The following is a 14,621-nucleotide window of genomic DNA, read 5'->3' as shown; positions in this document are numbered from 1 at the left end:
CCAAAGTGTTAGGATTACAGGCATGAGCCACCGTGTCCGGCCACATGCAATATATGGAGAAGCATGAACAGCGACTGTACCTGTGTGGCCTAGACTCCCCCTTTACTTACAGTAACTCAGCTATCCAGCCCAATTAAAGCCCCGTTTTCACTTTTGTTATGAAAGGCACTGTTTTGGGGAACTATCCCGGCTGTCTTCCTTACCTGTTGCAAGTAATAAAATCCCCTTGTTAAATCCTCCTTGGTTGTGGTCATTGGACGGCCACCCACCAAGAGATCATACGTGCCCATTGTGTGGGTAACAAACATAAAACCATTTGAAAAGAGCTCCGGCTGTCTTGTGAGCTTTCCACCCACCCACTTCCCACTAAGTTCTGGAATAGGTCTCTTAAGACGTCTGAAAGTTATGTAAATTGGTGATCACAATTTAATTCAGAGTTATAAAAACAGTTAAGGACATCTTTGATATAAGAAAACTACACATGTTATTTTTATGGATTGCTTTGGGGGCATAGAGTGTGCTTCTGAGGGAACATTCTAGGGTGGACTCTGTTACCTGGAATTGTGTGGTTAGTGTGGGCTTATCAACCTTCACAGTGGGCTCTCTTGTAGAAGTCTATTTCTCTTGTACGAGTCTGAGTCTATTTGAAAGTTTTCAAGGGCTTTGAAAATGGAAGCTTCTTGGTTCTTAAGGAAAGGGGGTCCAGATTGTTTTGGGCTAGCCATGATTGGGCTGTGGTGATTGGGCTGTGGTGTAGACGAGCAACTCAAGCTCTGTTGTGAATGAAGGGAGAATACAGCTATTTAGGAAAGCTGTGAGAAGGGCGTGCAATGGAACCCACAGGATAGAGAGGAGGGAGATGCACCAGTGGTTGTGGGATGGAGACCTAGTTTTCTGACACTTGAGTGAGAGGGAATTGTCGGAATGGGGAAAGAGGCTGTCCATGCAGTGCGGGAGTGGGGCAGCATGTTGGGAAGGGTAGACTCACAGGAGGCCTAATGCAGGGTCCTGTTCTCACACGCTCAGGAGCTACTTTGAGTGGTGTCTTCGTCGCTGACCTCCCAGCCTTCATGCATGTGGAGGTCTCCCTCTCCTCCTCCTGACTACACACGGACCTCGGCTCCACCCACCCCTCTGCCTCACCAGTTAACTGACTAGCAAAAGTGACCCCAAGCAATGCCACAATCTTCGTCATGTGGACAACTACCCAAGATATCTACAAACCCAAAGGGGACCCTCATAGCTTAGTGTTCTCAGAGTTCCCTGTCCTGTGCTTGGGCCAGAAGTCCTAGTGAATTGAGCAAAATTTAGACCCTCAAGTTGGGACAGTGCTTAACAGGATTCCATCACCTTTTTAAGGTAATGCTGTTTTTTTGTTTTTTTTTTTTTTTTGTTTATTTGTTTGTTTTTTCTTTTTTAGAGCTAGGGTCTCCCTCTATCATGTAGGCACAATCACAGCTCACTACAGCCTCTACTTCCTGGGCTCAAGCAATCCTGCTGCCTCAGTCTCCCAAGTAGCTGGGACCACAGGAATGTACCACTACACCTGGCTACTTTTTTATAATTATTTTTTGTAGAGACAGGGTCTTGCTTTGTTGCTCAGGATGGTTTCAAACCCCTGGTCAAGCAATTCCCCGGCTTTGGCCTCTCAGAGTGCTGCGATTACAGGCTTAAACCACTGCAACTGGCCTTGTTTTCATACTTTTAAACTTATTTGTCTTACACAGGACATCTTTTACACTTGTGTCCACTGAAGACTGCAAATAGCTGTAATTCCATTTGCCCTGTATAAAGTGGGGGACAAGGAGATAAACCTAATAGTTATGATGATAAACACCTCTAGCAACATCATGAGAGGAATTCAGGCAGAATCAAAATACAAGAAGAGTTAAGGGTTCTTTGAGCTTTGCTAAAAGGAATACCATAGATCATTTCTTTTCTTTTTTTTTTTTTTTTTTTTTTTTTTTTGAGACAGAGTCTCACTCTGTCGCCCAGGCTGGAGTACAATGCTACGATCTCGGCTCACTGCAACCTCCGCCTCCCGGGTTCAAGCGATTCTCCTGCCTCAGCCTCCCGAGTAGCTGGGACTACAGGTGTGTGCCACCACACCTGGCTAATTTTTATATTTTTAGTAGAGACAGGGTTTCACCATGTTAGCCAGGATGGTCACGATCTCCTGACCTCGTGATCCGCCCGCCTTGGCCTCCCAAAGTGCCGGGATTACAGGCATGAGCCACTGCACCTGGCCCCGTAGATCATTTCTGAGTCTCTTTTTTGGTGTATTGCCAAACAGAAAAGGAAAATAAAATTGTAAAGTTCCAATTAGGCAATTTGTTCTGTGATGTATGACGTTACAGAGAAATGCCCTTGTCGGAATGCTGTTTCAAGGATAATCTATCATCATGCTTTCTGGGCTAAGAGAATGCCCAGTTAAGGTCGGCGGGAAATCTGATGTCCCAGCAGATATTTCCAATTAGATAATGACTTTGTGAAACTATCTGTATCTGGCCCAGGCCTTACGGAGACTATTGATCTGCTCGTTGAGCCAAATTTTGCATTACTATAAATTACTTGGGCAATGCTTACATCTTATTACCTCACTCCTGAATTAAAAGTGTCTGACAGAAGCAAGAGTGACCCAGGGATCAAAAAGTATAATTGGTGAGCATCTCTTTTTAGTTAAAAAAAAAAAAAGAATACAACCCATAAGCTATATGCAATTGGGCGAGGGAAAAGTACAGGAAGAAAATCAAACTGACTATTATTTGTACAGTTTCGGGTAAGCCCATGGTTCTCACTAAGCTTTTTATAATTATGGCAAATGGCTTGTCTGAGTTCCCGCGGAGTATACCAATTGGCCTCATGAAGTTTCAGCTTTAAAGAAATCTAGTAGTAATAGTTTTCCGGAGACACCTCTGACTTCTGCAGAATTTCCTAACATCAGCTTTCTTTATTTGAAACATAGTGAAAATGTAACTTGTTTAGATTTTCCCGGTCATCAAACAAATGTATGTGGTGTTGTTGAAATGTTGTGAAGGGGGTCAGACATTCCAAAACTGATGTGGCACTGTTGAGTAGACTGATTCTTATTCTTCTCATGCTCCAGGCATCAGGAAATAGCCTTTCCCACATTGAGGGGCAATCGTGGAGGAATTTCCTCAAAACGGACAGGTAGCTCCAGTTCCTGGGCCCACACATTGCCTAGGGGCCACATGGGGACTGAGGGAGAACACAATGTGGCTGCTATTTTTTTTAGCAAGTAGGACCTAAACAGGGGTGAGGCATGGGAGGCAGAATGGAATAACTTGGTCCTTTGTCTCATGGCCCTTTATACCAAAGGCCAGTTCCTTCCCTGCCTCTGCATGAAATCTCTGGTAGAGCGCAATGCTCTACCTGCTTTTTTGTGTCATAAGAGCAGTATCATTGCAGCAACAAAATGTCCAGTCCAGTGTAATAATCACACTCCAAGCTCTTAAGCAGGTGAGACCAGTACTGAGTTGGACAGGAAACCTAGAGTGGGGTAGAAGTGGTGATCAGCTGCGTCTGTCCCCCCTCGCTCCCCAGTCCCATCTTGCTCACCCATTGGCTGGCTGTAGTTTCTGACCCTTTCAGAGTGGTGCTCCAGGGGCAAAGGAGATTAGGAGAAACTGGCACAATCTTGCGTCATGATCTGGCATTGTGTCATTTGGGTCTGGTGGATGCTCAAGGCCGATTGTCTCCGGACAATCCTGTGGGTTTCTTGAAGAGTCTCCTAAACTCACCCCACCAGGAATCTCCCACTGCAGCTCCCACCATCCTGGTGGTACTTCCTTCAATTGCCACTTTCTGTCCCCTCCATTAAGCCCTGCACCTCCAGTAGTAGATCCCCCTGTAACGTTTGGCTCAATCTCCAAGCAGACCTCCTAAAGAGAACCCTCTCAACGTGACCCCAGGCCTGATCCTCCCTCTGGTCCACCTGACTCAAGGGAAAGCTGACACATCCTTGCCTCTCTTTGGGATCTTGCTGCTTGTGCCTAAGCTGACCTGGGTCTGTTCTTTTTAGTTGGCCATCTTAGGCCAATAGCCACAGTCTCCTCCCTTTCGATTTCTGTGTATGTCCTGCGCCAGTGCCATGTTCCTGAGCTACAGGGAACACATTAAAAACTCATCAAGCAGACCTTTGAAGTCTCTCCCACTTGGCTGAGGGCAAGGGGAAGCAACCACCGTGATTCCTGGAGCTTTAGTTCTGCAACTGTTCTCTCTAAAGGAATTAATTTCTGTGTCTCTTCGGGTCTTGGTGGACCTCCCACACACCTCTTATGTGTTTTTCAGATTTCTGGAATATATGTTTTTATATATATATATATATGTGTGTATGTGTATATATACATATATATATATGCCACACACACATATATACACATATATATGACTAACTCACAAAACTAGTTTTAACCACCTTCTTTCCAAGTTCTTTACAACATATCATTCGTGAAACTTATCATCTTATTTTAAGCATTTGGCCCCCAACTAAAATGAAGAGAATGCAAATCTTATTTTAGTATCCTGTTTGAGTTGCTAACCATTACCAAACAAGAGCTCAGTAACCTAAAAAGAGGTCGTATAAAATGCATTTGTAAGCACTAACATGTAAACAAAGAGAAGCTTAGTCTGATAGGTTATAGTGACAAAGATTCAGGGGCACATCAGGGCCTAGCAGGCAAGAGTGTCAGGATTGATTAGGAATGTCTATAGTAAGCTGGAGAATATGATGATACCTGGCTAGAAATTCACCATCCCAGTAGATGTTGAGAGACTCAATAACAAATCAGATTTTGCATGCAGTTCCCAGGTTTTCCTGGTTTGCTGATTTAGGACTTTTTTTTTTTTTTTTTAAGAAGTATACAGAGATACAAAAAGGAAATATAAGTTGACCAGAAGTGGTTGATTTCTCCCTGGCCAGTAGGTCATATAGACCCGTGTCAGGGGAGGTGGGAGAGCTCAGCCCCCTGCCCCATCCCACAAGTGAGATCACAAAGAAATCAGTTTGCTCAAGTTTTCTCCAGCCTCACATGTAAATCTGACTTATAACAGGTTTAGAAGACAGCCAAGAGCCACTGGAAGGGAAAAAGGAGTGAGTTAACAACAGATTTCTCCAGTAGGGGGAGTCTAACTCTTTGCTGGTGTCACTGATTAGTGTCTAAAGCAGTATCTGTGAGGATTAGATTTGGCTGGATAAAACAGAGACCCAAAATACCAGTGACTAAAACAAGATAAAAATCATTTTCTCTCACATGTACAAGATAGGGAATACCAGGTCTGATACTGTGGCTCTGTGATGCCATCGGGGGCATAGGCCTCTACTCTCTTTATTCGCAAGGTCACCTTGTAGTCCAAAATGGCTGCTGGAACCCCAGTCATCCTGTCTGCATTCTACACTGGAAGAAAGAGTAAAGACCAGAGGGTAAGAAAGATCCTCCCTCAAATCAATCGCCTCCCTTTCAACAACATTCCTGGAGTCTGACACATACTTTCACTCATGTTATTAGCTATTGTATAGTGGCCAGATTTAGCTACAAGGGAGCCTAGGGAAAGTAGTAGTTTCTACCAGAAGGCAATTGGCCCTATCCAAAAATTGGATTCTGCTCCTAAGGAGGAAAGAGAGAAAGAAAATGCCATGGGTCATCAGTCTTCTGCACCACACAGGTAATACTAGAAAAACAGTGGCTTTAAAATTTCTCCCCTCCCTTGGTATATGAAAGTGCTTTGCAAAACTCTGAACTGTGTAGGCAACATAACTTGGTTTATATTGGTATGTAAGAGTTTGAAGTGATGCAAAGGCAGCACATTATTTGATGAGAGATTAAGGGAGGAAATTAGGAGTATTCAAATCATAGTGTCTTTTTCTCCCAACAAATGACTATATATCTGATTTTAAAAAAAATACATAGTCTGGCATCTCTTCTGAGTCTGACAATAAATCAGAATATTAAAAATGGTGAAATCATTTACACAACATATTATTGGAGTCACTTTCTGGTTTTGAGAATTTATTCAGCTGAATAAATCTATAGAAAGTTCCTGCTATGTGCAAAGCACTGTGCCAGGAAATACGTAAAATTGGCAGAATGAATAGCATATCCTATTTCTTAGAAGAAAAAAAGTTATAATCCATTAGAGTATACATTCCATGAGGATGGAAAATTTTATCTGTTTCATTCACCGCCATAACTGAAAAGTATAAGATAGTGTCTGGCAGGGAATGGGAATCCAGCACATATTTCTTAATTGAGTGAATGAATGAATCCTAGAGAATACTGATCTGCCACTTACTCTAAAAAAATAAAAATATCTTGGGAAAAAATAAATCAGTTTGAAAGTATGTGTATGTCGGTTTTTAGAAAATGAATATGTTTCTGAGGAATAGTACATTAAATCATATTTATAGCTGACAGTTTCAAAGTGTCATATAAAGATTTATTTCCTAGAACAAATAATCATTTTATAAAGAGAATAATTACCTTTGTTTACTTGACAAATCTGGATTTTTAAAAATCTGTCACATTTGTATAAGGTGGCATAAAGTCCACTTTAGTACCAAGAAGAGAACAGCATATGAATTAAAACTAACTCGTAGTTTTGCAATATCAGTCCTATAAAACTATTTTTTTCTATAAGAAATTTATAGGTTTAGTGAATTGATGAGTGAAGTAAAGCTTTTTTTAAAAAATTTCTTCCTCCATAGGATGCAAATTAAGCAAATAGTCCTAGAAACTCCCCTTTCTCCCTCATGCTCTACATCCAATCTGCCAATTTTATATTCTAAGCATTTTTTAAAATTTCTGCTCCTTCCTACTACTACTGCCATGCCTGGTTGGAAACCTTAACATCTTCTCTGAATTTCCTCTGTACATCTACCAGACTAATCTATTCAGAATACACATTAGATGATATTATTCCTCAGTTAAAACCTTTCCGTGACTCCTTAACAGCTAATAACAGTCCTTACATGGTATGTGACAGCCTTGTGACCTGGCCCTGTTTATTTCACTATTGTCTCCCGTAATTCTCTGCCATGCATTTTACAACAGCAATATTGCTTTAACTAATGCTTCCTCAGAAAGTGAATCCCCGGAGGTGGCTCTGTGCTGCTTCACTGTGCTTCTGTGGCATGCTGGGCACACCTCTGTCATGGAAATTCCACATTACACTTTATGCAAAGGACCTAGCATGGTGCCAGGCATCTAGAAGGTGCTTAATAAATAACCGATGAATTGAACCAAGCTTTAACAATTGTGATCTCCAGAGAACAGTAGTTTGGAAGTTTTACCCGATAGTTAATATAGTTGTTATTTTCTTCCACTATAAAGCAACGAATCTCCATGATTCCCCAGAGCTATACAGCAAAAGAACACTCTGAACCATTTGGCCTCACTGTACATATGTCCTCCTACAACTGTTTTCTGATCAAACACACACCGCATTTCTTGATGAAAAATAGGGCTTCCTGATATGTCCTGATGGAAATATTAAAAGAGTGGCTAGGTAGTCAAAATGAGTTGGTATTCTTGATTTGTGGATGTATGGATTTCTGAGATTAATTACATTTGGAACATTTGCATTGCTTGCTAGCTAAAGGAATCCCATTTAAAGATTAGAAATGCTTAACTAAGCACAGCTTGGAGAGAATATAAAGAAGAATCAATTTTTGTCATTAGTCTCTACCTCCTGTCCCTCCCCTAAATGTAATGAAAACAACAAATGAAAAAATCAGAGATCCTCAACCGACATTCAATCATTTGAAAAGGTCATTGTGCTTATCATTTAAAAGTAAAAGTAACTGGGAAAACGCAGGTTTAAAATCTATTTTAGAAAAACAAACCATAATGTCCTTGAAGGCAGCCATCATGGTACAAGAGAAAGGAGGATGGGCTGGGCAGACACAAGTTCTGACATTAAAAATAAGAGCTACCCTTTTCTGAGTCTGTACCTTGTGCCAAATCCTGCATCAGGTGCTTTGCAAGTCCTGTAAGGAGATGAGGAGCCTTGGATTGTGACTTATTTATTTATTTATTTATTATTTATTTATTTATTTATTTATTTATATTTTTGAGAAGGGCCTTGCTCTGTTGCCCAGGCTGGAGTGCAGTGGCATGATCATGGCTCACTGCAGTCTTGACCTATCGGCTCAAGTGATCTTCCTGCCTCAGCCCACAAATATCTGGGACTACAGGCATGCACCACCATATCTGGCTAATTTTTGTATTTTTCTGTAGAGATGGGATTTCACTATGTTGCCTAGGCTTCTACTTTCCTTTACCTTATTGGAAGTGAGGACCCTGAGTCTGGGTTCTGGAAGGGGAAAGAATCAACTCCCATCCGCTCACCTCCTCACCCCCAGGGGCTGCCCAGGTTGACTTGTCCATCTGCTGAAGAACTCCACATGTATTTGTGACTCTGTTGGAGGGTTTTTTGTTTTTTGTTTTTCCCTTTCTTTCTTTTTTATTTTTCTTTTTGAGACGGAGTCTCACTGTGTCGCCAGGCTGAAGTGCAGTAGCGTGATCTCAGCTCACTGCAAGCTCTGCCTCTTGGGTTCAAGCAATTCTCCTGCCTCAGCCTCCTAAGTAGCTGGGATTACAGGCACCCACCACCACGCTCCGCTAGTTTTTTTTTTTTTTTTTTTTTTTTTTCGTGTTTTTAGTAGAGACTAAAATAACAGGGTTTCACCATGTTGGCCAGGCTGGTTTCAAACTCCTGACCTCAAGTGATCTGCCCACCTTGGCCTCCCAAAGTGTTAGGATTATAGGGGTGAGCCACTGTACCCGGCCTGTTGGAGGCTTTTTAACTGGGTATTAACCCACACTTGTGGGAGCGGGGACAAGAGAGAATTTTGGGAGGGACCAAGCGTCAGTAGAAGAGGTGGTTGGCCTGGAGAGGGCATAGTCACCACCACTACAGAAGGGAACCTCATCTTGCCCTCCTGAGTAAGCAAACTCCAGAGCCTCAGCAGCTGTCCTCCTGAGCCTGCAGGAAGCCAGGCCCTTGGGTGGTGTCACCACGAGCTCTCATTGGTGCTGCACCAGCCTGGCTGCCTTGGTTGAGGATTGGTCCTTCCCCATCCCTAACCCCACCCTGTCTCTGGCAGACAGTGACACCAGGTAATATCTTTAAATCGTCATTCATGGTTGGTTGGTGGTGGCAGTTTATGGGAGTCAGATTATCAGGGTAGAGGCTCAGGCTGCATGACGTCAAAGATGTGAAAGTAAAGCACTGCCTTGGTGGGTAGCTTATGTTTAAACAGTGATACCAGTAAGCTCCTTTATTTTATTTATTTATTTACTTATTTTTTGAGGCAGGGTCTCCTCTCACCCAGGCTGGAGTGCAGTCTTGACTCACTGCAACCTCTGCCTCCTGGGTTCAAGTGATCCTCCCACTTCAGCCTCCTGAGTACCTGGGCCCACAGGCACACACCAACACGCCCGGCTAATTCTTGTATTTTTTGTAGAGATGGGGTTTCGCCATGTTGCTCAGGCTGTTCTCGAACTCCCAGGCTCAAGCAATCCACCCACCTTGGCCTCCCAAAGTGTTGGGATTACAGATGTGAGTCACTGCGCGTGGCAAGCAAGCTACTTCTTGAGTGCCTGCAGCCTAGAGGATATTTAATATCCCTTGTGAGGTACACAGGATATTATACAACCCTTAGATTCTAAGCACAAAATGATAATCCCTAGTGAAGGGGGCTCAGAACACCTTGCCCTGCCTTCTCATCCTTGCTTTTCACCACAGTCAGCTGAGAATGCCCGCTCCACACAGAACTCTGATAATGGACAAGAGGACAGAGAGCAGGCGGAGATGGCATCCAGTTTGTCAGAACAAGGCAGAGTATTCCATGGAGATATATCGGGCAAAACTCTGAGCTTGGAAGTTATACATTTTTTTTTCTTTTTTATTTTTGAGATGGAGTCTTGCTCTGTTGCCCAGGCTGGAGTGCAGTGGCCGGATCTTAGCTCACTGCAAGCTCTGCCTCCCAGGTTTACGCCATTCTCCTGCCTCAGCCTCCTGAGTACCTGGGACTACAGGTGCCTGCCACCTCGCCCGGCTAGTTTTTTGTATTTTTTAGTAGAGACAGGGTTTCACCGGGTTAGCCAGGATGGTCTCAATCTCCTGACCTTGTGATCCGCCCATCTCGGCCTCCCAAAGTGCTGCGCCTGGTTGGAAGTTATACTTTTTGAGTAAACGCATAAGCATAATATCCAAAAAAGATGCAGACAAAAACCGCAGACTGTATTGTTTTTACCATAAAAAACATGGATCATAGGGAAGTGAATTCCCCAGTGACTGAATTATCACGATCATGATCATTACCTTAGTGAAGCTACACAGTACGTTACCGGATGGGAGACTCTAGCCGGTGTGGCTGTCAGTTCTCTTCAAACCAAAGTAATCCTAACCACAGTCCAAAACAGTTTATGTGGTATGGGAAAGGGAGATAAAACAAATTAATTGTAAGGATTATAATAATTATTATAGAAAAACAAAGTTACAAGAACAGCTAAGAAGTTTTGCATAAGGATAGCAATGAGTTGGAACTTGATAAATCAGATATATTGAGGCTTGGTTTTGGTTACAATAATTAAAACAGTGTGGTATTGGCATTAGATAAACAAGTTAATGAAACAGAATAGAAAGTGGAGGAAAAAAATGGCCTAACCATGTAAGAATTTAGTGTATCATAAAGTGGCATTTCAGATTGATGGGGTAAAGATTGAGCAGATAATGGCTGAGGGCACAACTTCCCAGAATTCTAGAAAGACTTGAATTTTGGAAGCACGCATCATGTACCATACTGAGGTAATTCTGAGGTGAATCAAAGACGAATTCTGAGGTGAATCAAAGATAAAAATGTAAAATAAGTAAAGTTTAGGTCAATATGTAATTTGAGGATTGAAAAAGGACTTATTAAGCTTAGCAGTAAGAAGACACACAAAAACTAGATCGATAGATTTTATCATGTAAAATTTACATTTTTCTTTACGTCAAGAAATCTCACTTCAAAAAGGCAGGCAGTAAACTGAGAAAAATATTTTCATCACACGTGACAGAAGGTTAATACTCTCTCTATCCATATATATATATAAGCTGTTACAAATCAATAAGATGAACAAGTATACCAACAGAAACGTGAGAAAAAGATGTAAAAGGAAAAATCAGAAAAGATAATAGGATCATGATTATTTCACATGGAACCCAAATCAACTTTATTAGTAATAAACAAAATCAGTCACATTGTCTAATTGGCAATGAATATATTAGTCAATTAATTAATACCAGTAATGTGGGCTTAGGCAAAAAGGGCATTTTATACACTACTGGTGAAGAGGTAAACTGATATGAAGAACAATTTTATCATACAAAATTTATATCAAGCCGGGCACGGTGGCTCATGCCTGTAATCCCATCATTTTGGGAGACTGAGGTAGGAGGATCACCTGAGGTCAGGAGTTCGAGACCAGCCTGACCAACATAGAGAAACCCCATCTCTACTAAAAACACAAAATTAGGCAGGCATGGTGGTGTGTGCCTGTAATCCCAGCTACTGGGGAGGCTGAGGCAGGAGAATCGCTTGAACTCGTGAGGTGGAGTTTGCAAGTGAGCAGAGATTGAGCCATTGCACTCCAGCCTGGGCAACAAGAACAAAAACTCCATCAAAAAAAAAATTATATCAAAATCAAATGAAAATGGGTAGAGATTTTGGCAATGATTTAGCTTTAGAAATTTTCTTTATCAAAATATAATGGAAAAGAAAATGAAGGTAATTTAATTAGAGAATATTAGATAAGTAAATTGGGCACTTCCATAATGACATATCAATATTGGAATGTAATAACAGAAAGATATTTGTGATATATGGTTGAGGAGAGAAAAAAAGTGTCACCATTATACGATCCCATTAAAAGTTAAAGCATTTTTTATTTTCCTAAGAGTAATACGTAATTATATTAAAAATTCAAACAATCAGAAGTTCATCTAGCCAAAAGCAAAGGACCCTATGATCAGACCCTAGATTCTGTTTCCCAGACACAACCGTAAATTCATTGTTTACCCTTCAGGTGGCTTGTCTCAAGCTTTTTCTGTGTGTATGCAGACACTTGTATGCACACATACTCACTGTTGCAGGATGACTTTGCAATTCTCTTGAGTATTTTACAGACAATTTCCATTATTCCTAGTCCCCCTGCATGTCTTAATTTAATAAAGCACACTTTGCACTAGGAGTGAGAAAAAGAAAAAAAAGAATGAAAGAAAGGAACAAGAGGAGGGCAGGAAGGAGGCTGGAAAGAGAAGGAATGGAAGGCAAGCAAGTCAAGGAATAGGAAGGATAAAAAAGAGCCTGGATATTGCGATGTTTTCAACAACAATCAAGAAAACCTAGAAACAGAAGCATTCACTCATCTCTCTTCTTTCTCTGGTGCTCCTGGAGTTTTGGAAGTTACAGGTAATGTGGGGCTTATGGTGATGACCCAGTGGTTTACACTGTTTGATATGTGAATGTTTAACCAGTCCTGCAGCCGGGCACAGTGGCTCATGCCTGTAATCCAAACACTTTGGGAGGTCGAGGCAGGAGGATCTCTTGAGCCCAGGAGTTTGAGACCAGCCTGGGCAATATAGCGAGACCCTGTCTCTACAAAAAATATAAAAATTATCTGGATGTGGTGATGCCTGCCTGTGGTCCCAGCAACTCGGGAAACTGAGGTGGGAGGATCGCTTGAACCTAGGAGGCTAAGGCCGTGGTGAGCTGAGATCGTGCCCCTGCACTCCAGCCTGGGTGATAGAACAAGAACTGTCTGAAAACAAAGAACAAACAAAACAAAACAAAAACCAGTCCTGCATTCTTAGGATCATTTTTATAGATGATTTTGTCAGTGATGATGATGTATAGTTGAGCCTAATGAGAAGATAATGAAGTATGTTACACCAACACCTGCCTCTCTTGAATCAACACTTTGGTGTGAGCGTTCTGACCTCTGGAGAACAGTGATTCTCAATCTTAGCAAGCATTAGAGTCACCTGGAGACCGGGTAGTAATTAAAATTCCTGGATAGTATTCCCAGAGATTTTGATTTAGTAGGTTGGAGGTAGGTCTGAGAATGCATACTTTTAACAAGTGTATGAATGACACTAATGCCGTTCTTAAATTATATAATGCAAAAAAAAAAAAAAACCTACTGGAATAAGGAAAATTCTTCTATAAACAGCTGCATGCTTATAGGTACTTAGTGTTTAAGTAAATGCAAGAAGCTGCTTAACAATATTTGGGCATCTGAAGGAAATTAATATGAAATAGACTTTTCACTATTAAATATTTTTTGAGTTGGGTAAAGTATGCTGGTATTACCTATTTAAAAAGCAAATACATATTTTTTCCCAATTCCGAATTAAATATAAATGAACATACCTTTTGACCCAACAATTTACTTCCAGGGAAATGTACCACAGATATATGTAAACATATGCAAAGGACAAACTTATTCATCACAACATTTTTTTCCAAGCAAGAGGTTAAAAAGTTAAAAGTCCATTAAGTAGTAAACTAGTGAAATAAGCTACATGTGTTACTCAATGGAATAATATAAAACCATAAAGAAAGAATATAAACTAATAATGTACTGATCTGGAATAACCTCTATGACATAATTTGAATGGAAAGGTGCAGAAAGGAGTATATATTATGCTAATATTATACAGATAAGGAAGAAATATATGTATATGTCAGCATACATATGCATAAGCTATCCTGGAATACAAAATGATTGATATTATTGGTTGTCTCTGAGAAGGGAAAAGGATGCCAGGCATCAGGGTTAAAGAAAGAATTTTTATCCTATATACTCTTTTGTACCTTTTGACTTACGTGACTGTGTTACCTAGTAAATATTTTTCAAAAACTACTTGGTAGAGATCTTTCCGTTTAAGGAAACAGAGGTATCTAATTTTTAAATGACTGAATGATATTGCCTTGTATGGATTTACCAGATTTAACCAATTCCCAATTGATGAACTCTTTGAATGTTTCCGGTTTTTCACTATTGTAAATATCCTGGTGGTAAATATACTTGAATATATTTTTAGACATACATGCAAGTATTTTTTAGCAGAAAATTATTAGACTTATGGTAAAAAACAAAAATTAGGCTGGGCGTGGTGGCTCACGCCTATAATCCCAGCGCTTTGGGAGGCTGGGGTGGGTGGATCTCCTGAGGTCAGGAGTTCGAGACCAGCCTCAACATGGAGAAACCCTGTCTCTACTAAAAATACAAAATTAGCCGGGCATGGTGGTGCATGCCTGTAATCCCAGCTACTCGGGAGGCTGAGGCAGGAGAATCGTTTGAACCCGAGAGGCAGAGGTTATGCTGAGCCGAGATCACACCATTGCACTCCAGCCTGGGCAACAAGAGCAAAACTCTGTCTCAAAAAAAAAAAAAAAAAAAAGAATTAAATTTTGATTGTTATAGCTATATAAATATTAAGCTCATCTTTTTGTTGTTATTGGTACTTGTAACAGCTAATTGGATGTTAGGAAGTTTAGAGGTCTCTGACAGTTCCAGTTTTAGCTGCCCAAAACACTTTTTCTTCCCCTAATT

The sequence above is a fragment of the Macaca thibetana genome, chromosome 17 (genome assembly GCF_024542745.1).
Source record: "Macaca thibetana thibetana isolate TM-01 chromosome 17, ASM2454274v1, whole genome shotgun sequence".
Classification (NCBI taxonomy): Eukaryota; Metazoa; Chordata; class Mammalia; order Primates; family Cercopithecidae; genus Macaca; species Macaca thibetana.
Note: the sequence above shows the minus strand (reverse complement) of the source record.